This window comes from Cygnus olor, chromosome 13, assembly GCF_009769625.2.
Source record: "Cygnus olor isolate bCygOlo1 chromosome 13, bCygOlo1.pri.v2, whole genome shotgun sequence".
Classification (NCBI taxonomy): domain Eukaryota; kingdom Metazoa; phylum Chordata; class Aves; order Anseriformes; family Anatidae; genus Cygnus; species Cygnus olor.
In genome coordinates this window covers 2306221-2324242 of record NC_049181.1, presented here as the reverse complement: position 1 = coordinate 2324242, position 18022 = coordinate 2306221, and the positions used below count along the sequence as shown (strand labels likewise).

The following is an 18022-nucleotide window of genomic DNA, read 5'->3' as shown; positions in this document are numbered from 1 at the left end:
TACTTGTTGCATGGATGCCTATAAATGCATCTCAGAGACCTTCCCCTCTTCCCAGGCACACTTATCTGTACTGCTGTGAAACATCCTTAGGGGATTTAGTCAACTTGAAATATAATCAATGAAAAAGAAAAGAATCAGTTTCAGGTAGCAAGGTGGCCCTTGAGTGCCCCAGTCATGTTTTGTGTTTATGCACTGATTTTCTCATTAGATTTTTTTTTACGTGATTTTCCTCACCTTGTTACTTTATGCAAGTCCATGTGAAAAACAAAATGGAATGGTCAGGATGGAATGTGAAAGCTGGTGGCACACCAAATGCTGCCAGATGCAGAAAGCAAGCAAGGGTACAGAGGTTTAGTATTTCCCTGCTCCTCCATTCTCATCTCTTTGGTTCATAATAACTTATTACTTGAAGAAATGCCGGATACAGAAAAGAGCAGAAAAACTTGGCTTTAGGAAGTTGGCTTTTCAGTGTGAGTGAACTTTGCCATTATAAAGCTCTGTCACCATTCATGCAAAGACTAACTTACAAATGGTATCTACGCAGAGTTAAATGTCAAATATGTGTTGTGAGCATGTCACTGTCGTGAGCAGCGTGCATTATAAATAGTTATAAGCCTATTGATTTGTGGGTGGCTGATTATAAAAAATCTGTTTCTCTATTGGACTCTGGAAAACACATCTGAAAAAAGGCTTCTGTTTTCCCAGTGATCAACAACATACATCTGAGCTGGAAAATCTGGCAGGTTTTTTCCTAGAAAAATGGTGGCGATGTTATTGAAAATTAGTTATGTACATATACAGAGTTCTCGCTTCCACTGGAGAGGTCTTGGTGTTGCGTTTTGTTGCATTTCTTCACGGTGAGGGTGACAGAGCACTGGAACAGGCTGCCTAGGGAGGCTGTGGAGTCTCCCTCTCTGGAGATATTCAAGGCACGTCTGTATGCCTACCTGAGCGGCCTGCTCTAAGGAGCCTGCTTTGGCAGGGGGGTTGGACCCGATGATCTTTCGAGGTCCCTTCCAACCCCTTTGATTCTGTGATTCTGTGATTTCTTGTCTTCTTGAGGAAAACCAAGTGGCGGCCAATTCCCTTCAACCAAGCAGTGGTGCAGCATTTGTGCGTGGAGTTGGGCTGCCCTGATCTCACCCGCAGGTCCCTGCTCTGGGTTGGATCAAGAACCTTAAAATTGGGATCTATTTTCAGCAACAGGCCCATCAAATATAAAGCTCTGTACTTATCTGAGAGCCATTTATGTCATTAGTGACATAAATGAGCCAACAAGTGACACAAAAGCCAACTACAGCTGTAGGCACATAACTACTCCTTTCCCAAACATTACTCCAGAGCATCCATTATGCATAGTGATGTTCTCTAGGTCTTCCTCCTTTACACAAGCAAGAAGCCTTAGCTCCAAGTCAATGTGAACCTTGCTGTCTCTCCTGGCTTACCTTGTATTACATATTTTCTCTTGTTGGTATTATTTTGACCTTCTCCAGCAGAAGGTGTGATAGCCCTTTTTCAATGGAGTGCTGTGGGTTTAAGGTCTCCTTATTCAACAGATGAGCATCCTGCTCAAGATGCTTCCTTTTCTCTTGGCCTAAACTTAAGGATTATGTTGCTCTGTTGCAGTCACTTCTCTCTGTCAGTGAATATTGCTCCTTGAAAGCAGCAGGCTATACTGTATATTCAAGCTTTGTAGATTCCATTAACATTTTGTTAATGAAATAGTGCTTTGTCAAAGAGTCTTGAAAACTTAAAAGGGTATTTAAGCTTCTTCCATGAGTCAATACCATATAATGTCAACATTGCCACGAAGGGATAATTCAGAGATGTCACACAAAGCATGTGTTATGCCATTTGCAGCGTAGGAAAACAGCTCAGCATTTATGTTGTTTAATCCATCTTCAAAAATCTTTTGTTCTGAAAAAGTTGAAGATCAATCTTGTCGGTATTTACTGACACAAAGCTGATGTAAGTCGCTGTGCTCCTATTGACTTCATCTGAGTTGCAGTGATTTACCCCAGACTCAAGACCAAATTAGGCACATGAAGAACTTAATATCAAACTTCTGAGGAATATACAGTTGCAAATGAAAATATGGCTAAAAGTAGAGTGAAGTAAACAGTTTGAAATGATCTGGGAAGGTACAGAAACAATTTGTTGATTCTTAGAGAAAAGCAACATTATATAAGACTTTGCACTTATGAAATAATGTACTTTTCTGTTTAGAAGTAAATATGAAATAGGGAAATAGAGAGAGAGTTCAGACATGAGCTCTGACAATGAGGTAGGGCACGCCAACTTTGGGACTAATTTCCAAAATGTGTCTGCTGCAGTATCCTGGGTTTGCATCGCTGTCTCACTGAGTCTGACTGAGGTGCTCATGAAATCCCTCCTTCTCTTTCTCCTTCCTTCCCTCCTTCATTATTGGAGTAATTCTGTAATTGCACCCACCGTGCAAGGAAGGAGTTTCATCCCACTGAGCATTGCAGTAATGCCGTTTGTTTTACCCTTGTACTTTTTATTCCTTTTCCAGTAAAGCTCTATATAATGTAGTTGAATGTAACGAAAGGTACCCTCAGCTTTCTTTGAAGAAAATAGACTGCCTTACTTCATATTTGGCTGAATATGAAGCACTTTCCCGTGATTATTCCTTAGCTGTGTTAAATCTTTTTCTGTTTCAGACTTTCCAGATATATGGGGTCACTTCTGCAACACGCAGAATGATGTAAAGTTCTTTAAAAATAATTCATGCATCTCGGTGGCGAAGGTTTGTGTTTCATTCACATTCAGGATTTTTCTTTCAACCCAGGCATTGTACAGACAGGCAGCAATGCAGACCTGCTGGAGGAGCTCAGCAGGAGGAGAGCCCGTGCTGCACCAGCAACGTGAGCGGGGGCAATATCCTCGTGCTGTATTACTGCTGGCAGGTCAGGTATGCCGAGGTAGCTTGCAGGATCTTTCTGAGTAAGGGATACTTTCTGGCTTGATTGCACACAGCAGGAAGAAAAATGGTATGAGGCTCCTCATGTGTACTTTTACGCTGTTTCACAGCCTGGGAAACATATGGAGCATAAAACAATTGCTCTTTCTGTGAAGAGCTATGGAGGGCTTGCAGCCTCATTGCTCCAGGTGAGGTCACTGCAAGAACAACAAAAATGAGAATAAAATATGGGAAAAAAACACACAATGAAAATACAGGCTTTAAAACATTCTGAAAGCACGTTGTGCATATAGTGTGTGTGCTGGCAACCTTAAAGTATGAAAGGGTCTCAGTATGCTAAGCTCTTCTCAAGGTCTCCCTCACAGCAGCCATACACGATGACAGTGCGTGCAGTAAGTACATAATCTTACATCAAGTTCTTGAAATTATCTCCCAGATCCCAGCATACTTGATCAGATACATTAAAAAGTAATGCACTTGCAGTGCTAAGTAGGAATGAAAATTTAAAAAAATCACAAATGTTACCTAAGAGTGGAATCAGACATAAAGTTTACGATCCATTTTGGCCTGCTGTTAGAGACAGAACTTGGAGTAAGCCACTGAATCTGGAATACTGCAGTCAGCACTGCAGTAAAATGAAGCATGTGGAAATGGAGGCAATGCTTAAGATGAGTTAGAAAAAAATAAAATAACCCACCAAGTACATACTTTGAATAAAAATAAGAAATTGTACAGGGAGTGATGTAACTGTATATGCGAAATGCTACTCAAAGACTGTCCCAAAGGCTTTACAGATTTTAATAAGACAACTGCAATGTAAATACAAGGAGTCTAAGAAAGGAGGGTGGAGGCTGCAGTGGAGGATGCTGCGTATTTTATACTAGTATTTTTATAAAAAAGAAAAGAAGTTCTTGAAGACCTTAGATACTGAAGAACTGTTACAGATGGTGGAAACAGAGATGGGGTATGTATCTGCAGTAGTAAACATTTGAAGAGATGGGGAGGTGGCTAGTGCCAGATGGGTGATGGCAGTGGGAACTGGGATAGAGCCCTCTAACTTGGGACAGTGTAGGATTAAATGCCCTAGATGCAACTGGCATCTCTCAGTAGCAAATATGAGTCTTGCAGATGCAGAGCTACTTACATCTTATCAAAAAGCTGGTGTTACGAAGATTTAATCTAAATTGTTTTTAAAAAGAAGTCAAGTGTTTGGTGCAAAGCCTCCATAGATAATCTACAGGACTATTATACTTCTGCTTCACTTAAAAATCCACTTCTGATTTCCTTAACATCATCAGTGACATTAAACATCTGTTGATCTGTTTGAGCATGAACCCTGCATCTCTCCTTGTCTCAGTTCTCCATGTGTAAAATAAGAACTGTACTTCTATACTTTTCTATGTTTCCTGTGTAGATCGTGAACTCTGAGAAAAGCAGCTCTGTATTACTCTGTGTTTAGGCAGCACCCATCCTTGCAGACCTCTTATTTTATCCAGAGGTTTCTAGGTCTGACCACACAAAACAGGTAATTGCTGTCATTTGTGAAATGAGTGGAATATTTCCTCTACATGGCATTAGGGTAGTTAAAAGAAATCAGTATTTGTTACCACTCTCATATGTTAAACAAGAGCTTATTCTCATTTACTTGTTTCAGGTGGTCTGAACAGAGGTCTGTGGTGGTCCAGCTCATTGGAAACTTTCATGCTTAAATCAGGAGGATGCTATAGTTGGAGCTAATCTGCGAGTAAGTTTTCTGGAGGCCATTATGTCTCCTGTGGTTTTCGTTCTTTTTTCTTTCTTTCTTTTTTTTTTTTTTTTTCTGAAGGAGGCATTGCTCTGTGTGTGTCTGTGTGTGAGGGAAAGAGAGAAAGAGCATTGCCTAGAGGGTTTCAGTTATCACACTGTCTAAATATCCCTTATTTTTAGTTGGAGTCTTCTGAATATGAGATCCCAGTACAGGTAGGTGAAGTGACCTCATTGGGTTTGAATCTGCTCTTCCCTGGCAGATGCAAGGCTGCAGCTTTGAACAGGAACCCCCTCCTGCTCCATGCAAAGCTCTTTGAATTGCCCCTGATATGCTTCTAAGGCTCCCTGGTTGTGCACGAGGCACTTTGAAGATGAATGCCCCAGCATAAGGAAAACATGAAACAAAACGTACTCCCTTATGTCAGAGTGTGCTGCAGATTTCTTAGAGATCTTCAGTACAATGGCTGCTCTTTGGTGGGTGAGAGGGAACAGGCTGGTTCACCAGCTTGTCAAAGCAACAGAGCAAAATTGCACAGGGCTATCCATTGGGTGGTAGACCAGGCACAAGAAATGAATTTGAGGGTCTCCACAATATTCAAGTCTGGGAAATCTTAATTCAAGTTGACTTCATTGGATCTTACTTAATGAAGACAATTTATTTTTATTATTTTTTTTCCCCCTGAAGTTTGCTACATTTTTTTTTAGTGACCCAACAACAAATCCAGCCTCCATAGGTACAAGATGGGAAGATATTGGGCAAGTATTTGAGAAGTTGGAGATGGACCATTCCTTCTCCCTCCCCTTGTGCTTACCTCTGATAGTGTACATATATATACCACCTCTACAGGGACCTGTGGCTACTAAATGTGGGTGACTTTGAAGGCCAGGTGAGATGGCTGAAGAGCAGCTGCCTGACTCTTCTGCCTGGTGTGTGCCACAGAAACTTCTGTGTTTAAATCAGGCAAAGGGTATTTCAGTTGTATGGCTTCACTACGTGTCTACAGAGCAAGTTGGCAGACATGCCATATTGAGGGGAAATACTTTTCTATGTCTCCATGGAAGTGGTGGAGCAGAGCTCCTTAGGTTGTCTGTTGCCATCAGAATTGTCTCATACCACTGTGATGTGACTTAGAGACCTGGGAGTTGAGGGATCAATGGATCCCTGGGAGAGTGGTTAAAGGGCAGGGAATTTTATCTTGTCCGTCTGGCCTCAGTGAGTGTGGATGTATGGTCCAAAAGTTTACTGTCAGATGAATGAACTCATTTTCTTAATGGGTTAATGGGCTTAAGATGTAAAAAAATAAAAATAAAAAAATGAACTGATGTCCCAGCAGAGACTAGGTGCAGAAACAGAAGGGAAGAGGAAAAAGTAAAGGAAAAGAAAATTAAAAAATAGAGACTGGTTAATAGAGATTGGTGACATTCTTTTCAGCTCTTTTTGGATGACTACAGTGCAGACATTCAAACTCCCTGTAAATGGAGAAAAGCAGAACCCTCTGGGCCACAATTCTTCTCTGTATGTGATAGATCCCCTTCTTTTCAATCAATTAATTGCATCCTAAAAACATCTATTTCTCACCATTGACTTTAAAGGGATTTTAGATGACTAGCTCAGATATAGCTGTCTACAGAATAAGTGATTAAAGTTAGGTTAGATGAGCTGGCAAACTATGTGGATTTTTTTCCCCTTTTGTGCAAACCCTAAATCAAAGGCATCTCATCAGAGAATTATAAAAGACAACCTTCAGAGGGGTAGTCATCTACTTCCATATTCTGGCCTCTGAAGGGAGGAGGTAGACTCTCATCAGTTTAGAGAGAGGTAAAGATTTCATCTCTCCACCTCTCTCAAAATCATGGCCATGTTGGGAAATTCAGACATTTATGAGATTTGCTTAGCCAAATGTGGATTTTTCTGTTTGTCTTTATGATACTGTAGCAAAAGCAGAATAGTCACTTTTTTTTTTTCCTTAGACTGCAGATGCAGTCCATGTGACATTATAAACTGAAGTTCGTAGAGGCCCTCTCCCTAACTACAAAATACTCATAAACTGCATGTGCTTATTGATGGGAAACCTCCCAAAGAAGCATTTACCAATCCACCAAGAAAGGAATTATCACAAAAAAAAATCCATACAAGTTTTACCCGTTTTATGTTTGAATTTTAAAAACAGGTAAGGTTGTAGGTGGTTTAAGCGTGACCTACAAGCTCCTGGCAATTGGTGAATATTTGCTCTGGGTTTCAAAAGTTGACAAATCTGATGCATATTGTACTTTTTTTTTGAGTCAATATTAAACTCCAGGATTGGAGAAAGCAAAGCAAGGGATGACTTAGTTTAGTTTTAAATCAGAAAGGGACTCACTGTGACACAGTGCATGTATTTGTTTCCTCTAATTTAAATGTTAATTTCTTGACATAATGGCTAAAATATCAAATTATTATTTAAACCTACAAATAAAGCGAATGTCCCTTTTCCTATCTGTAAGTAATGCTCTTCTGCCAAATGATAGGCATGACTGTATTTTTTCCTAATCAAATCTGCATATCTTTTTCTCTGATAGTCCACTGCTGAATATTGATGGTTGTAATAATTGGCTCTTTATTGCTATATTGTGATTTCTCTGGGATGTTTCAAATTTCTGCAGTAAATCCTCCTCAGTTTTACTTCTTTTGTGGTTTGATACTCACAAAAGTTGCTAATTCTGGTGGAGCTGTAAGGCTGTGAGCATGAGTCAGTATTTTGATTTGTTGTGTAAGTCATGTATCGGTATCTAGTATCTCTCCATTTCTCTTTTCTAATAGAAATACCTCAGTTGTTACTGGCTATATTTAGCAAGCGAGCTCAATCTTTCTCCTCTGTCTGTTATTTTCTATCTGTCCCTAGCTTCAAGGGTCGGTGGCACTCTATGGTGGCTAAATGCAAGAAAATCTAATAATGCCTTTCTAATATACCCATTTATCTGGTATCATATTTTATTTTAACTCTTAATGCAACTGTATAATCATTGCTCCATTGCTGTAATTGGATTTGGAAGTATATTTGTGCAATTAAATGACATCTATAGCATTTCTATAAGCTTATTCAGAGTAATTAGTAATCATAGAGTTTTTATTGGAATCATACTTTATATCCACTGTGCTCATTTTTCTCTTCAAATTCTCCAACACATTTGCATCAATTTTTCTTTTTGCTCAGGAATTTCTGGCATAAATAATCATTAAGATTTCTTTTTCTCCACTGTGAATGTGAACAGAGTCTAATCCAGCTTGCATTGAGGTCAATGGTAATCCTTTCATTTGCTTTAGTGGAAACTGGATCAAGCTAATAGGTTGCAAACTGCATTCGAGGCAAACCCACATCTTGTTGAAATCATTGAGTAACAAAGGACTGTATATTGATGGAAGATATAAAATAGCTGATTGCTTACAGATTTTCTTGCCAGAAAATTTATAGATTCTCTTATTCACCTTTATTACTTTTTAGCTCGTGAGTTATAGTATCCCACCATTTTTTAAAATACTAATTTTAACTCAATGTTTTTGACAAATAAACAAACCCTTTCAGCTAAAGATTTTTGCCAAGGAACTAGAACTCTGCTTTCCAGACACCAAGTTATCTACCTGTTCATTTCATTTAGAAGAGCTTTAAAGTTGGGCATTATTTCAGTTAAAAAATAATATTTTTTGTCTTCAGTTTAGTTGAAAAACAAATATTTTATAATTTTTTAGCATGTCACATCAGAGCTATATTGGTCCATTAATATAATTGATCCTCTTGCTGCTGAATAAGAAAACCTGGAAGCACTTCCATCTAAAAACACTATTCTGCCAAATTACTTTCCCAAATAGTTACAAATGTATGTTGCACACTTTTTCCAAGTTTTATTTTCCCACTGCAGAGTGCTAATTATATGTCCCAAATCATGTAGATAGATGGATATAGATATATGTATGTATTTTTTAAACTATTGCAGCTTGCTTGCTAAGAAGGTTTTATTTATTTTTCCTGCACAGCTCCCACTCTGTTGATCAGGGGTTTGTTGCTTTGTACCGTCTCTCTCTCTCCTTCAGGCAATTAATGATTGCAGACTACTCTCTAACCTACAATTTTGGGAAGGTTATTGAGAAGGTGATATGGCAACAACTGTAATTGTTTCTGGAGTTTAGAAATGTCCTTAGTCTTTGCAGGCCAGGTATCAGGTCCTGGAGCTTAGTGGAAGTGGTGCTGGTGTCCAGGAATGTTGACATTTTCCTGTGTTATTTATTCAAAAATCATGTCAGACTCTGAGGTTGGAAAGAACATTGTGAGAGATGGTAAACTGCTGTTTAATTCTTGATAAATTGTAAAAGTGAATGGTGCCTATCCCATCCCAGGTAGAAGTTGGCCTTTGTAGACTTGAGGATGATCCCCTTGGACCTCCAAGGAGACCATGCTCAGCTGGTGGAGGGGTGGCTGGTAACTCTGGGCATGATTTTAGAGCCTCGGGAGCCTTTGCATGCTGGAGTGTGTTTAGTTTCAAACGACAGGATGACACGTATTTGTATGTCCGTCCTTGTGATTGCAAATGGGTTGGTGAGACACTGTAGTGGAGATTTTGTAGTAGTCTTTCAGTATGTAGAAGAGTTGTTTATGAGCCTTAAAAGGGAAAAAAAAAGACCTTTAAGTTTAGTCATTTCATTAATAATAATTAGAATGAAGCAGTGTGTGTGAGCACCCATGCAGCTGAAATACGAATCCTAAATACGTAAATTATTTGCATATTGTATGTATGCCTCCCCACTAACACTAATGGGAGCTGTGTTCCCGGATCAAGGGGATGCTCCTCAACAGAGGTCGGATTTTGCCAGTAGATGAATGTGAGCAATTTGTACTGAAATTTTGTCGAAAAATGACTAGTGTTTTGCCACTTTAAAACCATGGAAACATCACAATGTTCTTTTAGAAATGACTCCATGAATTAATTGCAAATTATTTATTAATGAAACAAATATTCAGCTGTCACTGGTACTAAACTACACGATATGCTTAATGATTATTTTTTAAGAAAACACTTTTGTGTTTGTTTGATCTGTGTAGTGCTAACAGCAGTAGAAAAAGAGGGTAGAATTTGGTGTTGGAGTGGAAACTTGAAAGTGGCAGAAAGAAGAATGGGAGGAGAAACATCAGCCAATAACTGCAAAATAGGTTAAAACACAAGGAAATTGCAGTTCCTTAAAAATTACATTGGAAAACCCTCTTACTCTAGGCAGCCATGGTTAAGTCATGAGTAGAGAGTAAAATATGGTGACACAGCCCAGGAAAACTGGCAGTGAAAGTTTTCGCAGTGATGTTAATTCAGCCACACACCACGTCTGTAAAACGAGCATGAAAGAACTGGCCTCACATGGGGTGGGTAAATGTTTGCAGACTACAAGGAAACTCTCAAATGAATGCAAAATGTTATCTGTATTTTTAAAAATCATAATAAAAATTAGCCTTGGCACTTAGGGAACGTGTGGGGATTTGGTCTAGGACAAACCCACCGGAGCACTGAGCTGTGGTGTGCAGCTGTTCCCAGTGCAGCGCTGGGTCAAATCCCACTGGAAATGGCTGAGCAGCAGTGAGCCTAACGGGGCTTTTTTCTCCCCTTTGCTCTCAGTGGCAAGGGGTGGATATAAATAGATAACGAAGCCTTTACTCTCTTTGCCGCGCTACTGATGCTGTTTACAAGACCAGGAATGCGAGCCAGTGTATGAGCAAGGCAGGTACGGCTGCGTTCTAAATAAATCTCAGGTGTCCTTGTGCTGTTGCTGCTAAATTATTTACTGCTCAGCAAGCGTGTGCCTGTGTGAGATATTTAAAGGAGGGTATTTGAGGTGAAACCCCATCAGTTTACCCAGAGCTGACACTGGAATATTCATTATCACATTAAATCTAACCACAACGAAAATGAAGGCTTCCGTTGATTATGTGCTTGCATAAAAGATTTCTTTGGTGGCAAGCCTCTGTGACGGAGATCTGAATATAAAATCTAGTAAATGGAAACTATTTCCTTTATGGTAAATTTGCCTTCTTGGAAGTTATGAGACTTGGCAGATTTAAGTTCTGTTTTAAACCCATGGTGTATTATATGATTTTTAACTGGCCACAAGCAATACGAGCACACATTATGTGTGCTCAGCCCCAGCCATGAGCATGGTTCAGGATTTCCTATACAGGGGAAAAAAAATATCCTGATTTGATAACCAGAGAATGGTATGTAGTTATCTCAGTTTAACATTAGCTTTGGAGGTTGGATGGTGGCCTCCTCTTCTGGAGTGCTGGGGCAAACAGAGTTATCTGCACACACCTGCCTTTTCTTGTCCCCCTTCATCCTGACTTCATGCTGGAGCAGAGTGAGCAGCAGAGCCTGGAGATGTGTTTGAGGAACCCTTTGGTGTTGTAATTGTGGAAGAGTTCAGTAAAAGGCAAGGGACTGGCCCCAAAAGAGATGAAAGCTATTCCCTCTCTCTCTTCATCCATCCTCTTTCCCTTCCTGCCTCCTCTTTCCCGGGGATCCTGTTGAATATAAAGATTGAATTAAATCTTCTTCCCTGGGGAACAGAGAAAATAACAGAAATGATTAAAAACACTTTGAAACACCACCTCTTGAGCAGATTGTCCCATAGGGAAACAGGAGGGCTGCCTGTTCGAGTCCACCTAGCTCTGTAAACTAAAAAGGTGTGAGGAAAGCAGGCTTTGATGGCGGTGAGCGTTTACAGAAATAGGAGAATAAACACCTGTTCTGTTAATGCTAAGAGTGATGATCGCTCAGTTAGTAATTGATTGAAATATGCAACTGATTACATCAGCACAAATAATTCCACCCCATCAAAAAAAAATTATTAAAAAAAAAAAGAATCAAGTTCCTTCATTCCATAATACTTACAATGGACTTTCTACTCTGGCAAATGGCATGGAAGCAACATCATGATCTGAAGCCAGGCTCGCTTAGTCATAAATGGCAATTGATAAAGCTTGATTTGAAGTGTGGTTGCAATGAAACCATCGTCTTCCAGAATAACATCAGCTTGCTTTCAAAGAAGGCTGAAGATATTTTATGGCACATTCTTCTCTTTATGCCTCCTGTTTTCATCTTTAGTTGTAAATGTACTTAGTGTGCAAGAATAAAATACAAACATACAGTAAATACAAATGTGCCAAGCACCTTCAGCTTTCACTGGTGCTTGTAGAGAGCATAGAACAGAAACAAAATGATCTGTAACTATGAGTCAAAAAACAAACAAATAAAAAAAAACCACCCAACAATCTATGTTTAATCAACATTTAATGGAGATATTACATGTGCCAGAACTCCCCTTTTATATTGCATTTAACATCCCCTTACCTGCCCTTTAGTTTTCACAGTTTTCCTTATCTTATCCTTATTCCTTATTGTCATTTAACCATTATTTCAACAGGATTTGCTTCCTCGCTGCCAAAACAGTTATGCGCCGCATTCTGTGCTTACAAACCTAAAAGAATATATATACTTTTGATGCAAACCCAATCTAATTCATCATGTAGCTGTGAGTTAGTCAATGGATCATTGATCAGAACAGGTCTGTTAGTGGAGAATGTTAATTCGTTAATGGGAATGTCTCCAGTCTGGTGGTGTGTGAGCTGGCTTTGGTGGAGTGAGCCAAAGGGGCCAAGTGCTGCCAGAGTGCAGGTAAGGGAGGGTGCACAGGAGACAAGCAGAGGCCAGGACAGAGTGATGCCTGGGACAGACACTAAAAGGGCAAGTTTAGAGGGGCTGGTTGGCTGGAAGAAGACTGAAGAGGTCCTGTTCGAGACAGATGTGACAGCAAGAGGGAAGACATGGGGGAAAACTGGGAAGAAAGCAGAAGTGGATGGAAGAAGCTGAAGCCGAGGCTGCTTCTCAGGCTGACAGCTTGAGGAGGAAAGGGCTGATTTGGGTATGTGGTGAAGAAAGGAACACACAGAATGTGGGGGAAGAGGCTGGGAGAGGAAGTGTGGGGCTGATGTCTGAAGATGAGAAGCCACCGCCAGGTTGATCACGGGACAAACAGAGATAAAGAGGTTAGAAAAGAAGGGATGGCTTTAGTAGTGGAAGTAGGATTTAGCAAGCAAATGGAAAAAGAATCATTTGAGCTTTATGGAAAACGTTGTTGTTATTATTATTATCACTATCATTACTTATTATTAATTTACTTAAGTATGGTTTGTTTTTTGTCTTATAAACAGCTTCTATCAGAAAGAATAGAAGGCAAGTTTTAAATGTAGGCATTTACTTCTGCTTTGTTTATTAGAGAAGAGGCTTGTTTTACTAATATCTTGTAAGTAAACATAGTGAAAACATTCAGTGTGATGGAGATAGATGATTAAGATGATTAACCATTGAAATGTGGTTCCACACTGAGCATGTAATTGGCAATTAATGCATTACTTTATTTTCCACTTGAAAGTATATGATTTTAGGTCTTGATCTTACAATGCTTGGCACATAGGCAGAGGCATAAGAAGTCAGCCAGGCTCCCCAAGGGTGCTGGACTCTTCCTGTTTGCGACACATGTTCAGATTGTGGCTTAAATAGTACAGCTGCTCCCTGGATCAGGTACTACCTCATTTATTATATGTGTAGACTACCTTCCCAGTGGCACCTTGACCGTAGATCAGGGACTGCAGCATCACCCTTGAAAATAACAATAACAACAGAAACACTAGTAATAGTTAGTAAAAATGGCACTGTATTATTTATGATTAATTTTAAAAGACAGGGAGTTCATTTTTGGCCCAAAGCAGTAGACGCAAGCATCGAAGCAGGAAAAAACCTTTTAACAGAGTAGAAATTTCAGCTGTAAGATGTAAAAGGAAGTTGAGTTGAACACTGAGAAAAATTCAAAAAGATAAAAACGATTTCAGTTTGGTAGTTCTTCACTGGTTTTGCAGTTTGGCAGCTGTCAACATCTCAAAATATCATCTCACCCAAACTGTTGAAAGAAAGAAACCCTTTGATTTTTCCCTTGAGACTCTGAAGCTGAAAATGGACTCTTTGTAGTCTCAGCCTCATTTCAGACAGTTTTTTTTTTTTTAAATTCTTGCTGGCAGGAACAACTAGTTCATAAATAGAGTCTCTGTTAATTAAATAAGTTTTATCATTTAAACTTGCCTTGTAAAACGAAAAAGAGAAAGTAAATCTCTAGCATATTTTCTTCTTTATTACAAATCTTAAGAGAATAAGCATCACATTTCTTGCACCATTAATAATGCAAATTAGTTTTTGTTTGGGTCTCACATAAGTTTATAGTTAGAAGTAAATATTTAATGTACAGATCAGAGAAATCAAATCATATATAGCATAAATTTTACTTTCTAGTTATTGAAAGTTAGTGTAAGACCGGAGACACTGTGGTTTCTGTTTATTTAACCTCTCTTGCTCTAGCTTTTCTTTCAGTAGAACTCTTTGTAACTTGTCATTAAACACTGTTATATTCCTCCAGTATCTGTTTTTACTATCTTTACAGTAGCCACAGTGTTCAGCATTTAATACCATTTTAAAATAAAGGTTAAACATATATAGCATACTTAGGGCTATAAGGATTATAGTTTTGGTCCTGATTATTGGCAGGAAAACCAGGTGATTATTTACAATAATACCTAAAAATGTGTTGACTTTGCAGCAGTTTTTCTCTGGTTTGCTTAATGAAGCAATAGTCAGATAGCCAAATAAGATTAAACGACACTCCAGGCCCCTATATCTCGTATAGTAATGCCTCACGAGCATGAGAATAAAATGATTTGACTTGTTTACTTGTTAACACAGGGATAGTTAGTGGCTAGTGTATAAACCCCATAGGCTTTCTGCCTTGTGTTTTACACATTATTCCCAGAAATATTGTACCTCTCTCCAAATGAAATGTCTGTAGGTGTGATACTTCACAGCATTGCAGGACACCCATATTGGCAATACCAAAGTATGTGGTAGCAATGATGTGGTACACTTAAATGAGAGCTGATAAGTCTCTGTTTTAAGCTAATAATCAATATAAGCTGTACACTCTCTATACAAGTGCTAGATCTTCCCTGCACTCACATGTGCGTTTCCATATGAATTACGGATATTTCACAAAGACATCTGTGCTTTCTCTTGTGACTTGCTTTTTGTGTGTGTGTGTGTGTGGTGGGTAACAAAAAATAATAAGTATCCTGTTATTTTGTGCATGAAATCTGATAGCGAATAAGACACCAGAGAGAATTCTTCGCTGATAAAAATTTAAATAGATCCATTTATCAATGTGACAGAGATTTGACCTGAAAGTTAAAGTGTTTGAAAGTTAAGTGGGGTTGTATAAAGGAAGTTGAGGCTGTGCTACAGATAGACTCTAGTTTTCGTAAGTTATTAAATCAAAATAAAAGATATTGACAAAACAATAAATTGCCCATATCACCCCATCTAATAGCTTCTGGGAGCACTAAATACATTCTCCACACTAAAGATGTGTGAGGCCCTTTCCTTTCTCATACTTTTGTTCTTCTACTTGAAAACACTCGTGCCATGGTTGGCTTTGTAACAGAGCCACAGAATTGCATGGGTGAGTACTTTGCCAGGCAACTTGCTTGGAGCAGCATCTTGGGGAGCAGGAGCGGTGGCACTGCTCTCGTGTCAATGTTACTGCTGAACTTTGCAGATGCGGTCCTAATTATGCTCCCGGGGATGAAAAAATAAAACGAGGGCACTGCTATCCACTACACGAAGGGAGATCGTGCTGCGGTGCTCTCTGCTCTCCTTGGGAGTCCTTGGTGATGTTTCCACACTGCAACCCCCGGGGATTTGTGGAGTAGCAGTGTCAAGGAGCAGCTGCTCTTCGGGTTGCGCTCCCCGTGCGCGGGGCTGTTTTTGGGATCAAGGAGCCATGTGGCAGTTAATGCTGCCTGCAGAACGACGCCAGGCGAACCCTCCGCAGCGGCTGTCGCCTTGCTCGGTGGGGCTGGGGGGGCAGCTCTTCCTCCCAGCTTCATTAGCTGGAACCCGCTTCATCCTCTCGCTGCTCAGCCTCCACAGGGTTATGGGGGCATACCCCCCACCTACGGCTTCCCCACCGAGGAGAGAATGAGCCTGGCTCTCTTTGGCTTGAAAACGACACAGATTTGAGACTATTTCCCCTCCTGCCGGTTTTTCCATGGAGAGGAGCGGAGAAGACATTACTATTTATAGTGCACAGTGCGTGTACACAGCATGGCATCCACCGGCTTTTCAAGTGAGCATCCTACCCGTTTGGAGGGGGGGCTCTCACTGCGACGTCCGCAGCGGGCCTCGGCCACTCCCGTGGGAGCTGCCCTGGTGGCAGGGGGACAGGCACTTTTGGAAATCTCCCACCTCCCCTCGCAAAGCCTATAGGTTTCTTTTACTTCTGCTTACCTTAAAATACTTGCGTCTCTGTTCAAAGTCACAGCAAGTTATTCTCCCAGCGTGAATAAAGGGAGAGTTTTAAGGGCAGGGAGAGGGATTGCCCTAATGCGCTGAAGGTACCAAGGGGTTGCAGCGCATCTGCATCATCTGAATTTGGGGACGGAGCACTCCTCTGCGCTCACAGCCTGGACAGCCACAGAAATACCTAGATTTGCACTCCGAGAGGTTGGTGCTTCTAGGTGCTATGGCACTCATATGGTGCCTGAGCATGTTCAGTCCCATCTATGCATCCCACTTCTAAACAGAAAGGTTGCTGCTTTGCTATTTGTTGTCTAAAACTTCCAATATAGTAGGGATTTTATGCAGAAATGCACTGGAATATGTTCCTACAGCCTGAGGAGCCCTTTGTGCAGAATGAGTCCCATTCAATGACCATGCCTCTGCCCTACAAAGCATCCAGGTACAGGGGCAGAACAGCCAAGGGGCTAAGGCTTTTTAGGGAGGTTTTCGGGGGATGAGGGCCAGGAGCAGGACTCGGGTTTCCCCACTGCCCACTCAGTGCCCGGCTGCTGGGTGACGTGGCGTCTCCTTCTGTTTGTTTATGGCTTCAGAAAATCAGAGCGTCTTCATCCAAGCTCCATTCTTGATATGAAAAAGATAGCTGACAATGGCAATAAAAATAACAGTAAGTGGTTGGAAAGGCCCAGCTCAAATCATGCTCTGTCAACAGCTTTGCAATCTGTATAAATATGAGTGGAAAGACAAACAACTCTGATTTCTCTTTAAGAATGTGAGTATCCATTGTCGTAGATTTAAATTAGGATGTTTTACTTGTACTGTATGTAAATTCATTCTTGGCAAATAACCCATGTCCACTAATGTATGTGTATTTTGGGTCTGTATAGTTTTGGTCTCTGTGAAATACAATGAAATTTGATAGCACACAGAAATACTTGCATGGAATGTCACATTTTTTGTGTGTGCTTCTCACATATCCATAAAAGAGTTTACACATTTCTAATTACTCATTCAAAAAGAGACTTTACAGCACTTTTAAAAGAGAGCCAATTTTTTCCCTACTGTGTTCTGTTTTTACAGCTTGTGGAAAGCTTATTTAACGAAAGTTTAAGTAATCAACGAAAGTCATTTCTGAGAAAAGACTGACAGATATGAAGCCTCTTTTCACACTTCATAAGAGGTGGAGATAGTAGCCATAAAATTTACAACTGAATAGTACTCTGTTTAGCTTAAGTTATAGAATTATTAGTTTTTCAGGCATGTGATAGATTCTGGAGAGGTTAAGTATTATAAATGATTAGATATGCTTTGTATAGCTGAGATGTGTGTGCAATACGAATGACAACCTACCCCTCCAAACCCAGTGCCCTGTACGCTCCTCCAGGGCTGATATTGTGCTAAAAATATGTGTTTGGAGCTGACTTAGGTTCGTGGTATATTAATAAAATGCTAGCAATATGTTTCCTTCATAGAGACTAACCTCCGGCTATGAATGTATGAATTCCCAGGCCATGGAAATGAAAAGCCAGGGCATGTTGGGTGAGAAATGAGGCACCGGGGAGTTTAGCTCCATCATCGTGTCTGTCCCAGCTCCTGCAGAGCGGGGAGACTCAGGTTTTACTGAGGTCGACCGCTAATTTTACCAGATCTTGCTCAGCAAGAGGAGAGCTCTTCCTGCAGCTCAGTCTTCGGGCTGGAAGCCCTGGGGTGAGCTTCAGCTCATTTCTGATCGTTTCTACTACTCAAGGAAGGACCAAGATCGAGCAGAAGCCTTGCTATAGAGTGACTGAGGGGAAGTGATTTCTTTTTGCAGGTCATGACCATTTATATGTAGAAAGAGCTGAATAATGAGGAAGACCTTAGCTGTATTATGAGACTGAACAGTTCTTGAGAAATCCCCATTTCAGCTCATACAGATTTGCATGC

The 18022-nt window shown here is 40.3% G+C and overlaps 1 long non-coding RNA gene across 5 annotated transcripts in view; it reads left to right on the top strand.

Annotated features, from left to right (window-relative positions):
• LOC121077438 overlaps positions 1-18022 on the top strand; it is an 88111-nt gene that overhangs the window by 48550 nt on the left and 21539 nt on the right. For all 5 annotated transcript variants that reach the window (XR_005824041.1, XR_005824039.1, XR_005824040.1 and 2 more), the window contains 2 exons: positions 2810-2885; positions 4596-4685. This is a non-coding gene — a long non-coding RNA (uncharacterized LOC121077438). The remainder of the gene's footprint in view (positions 1-2809; positions 2886-4595; positions 4686-18022) is intronic.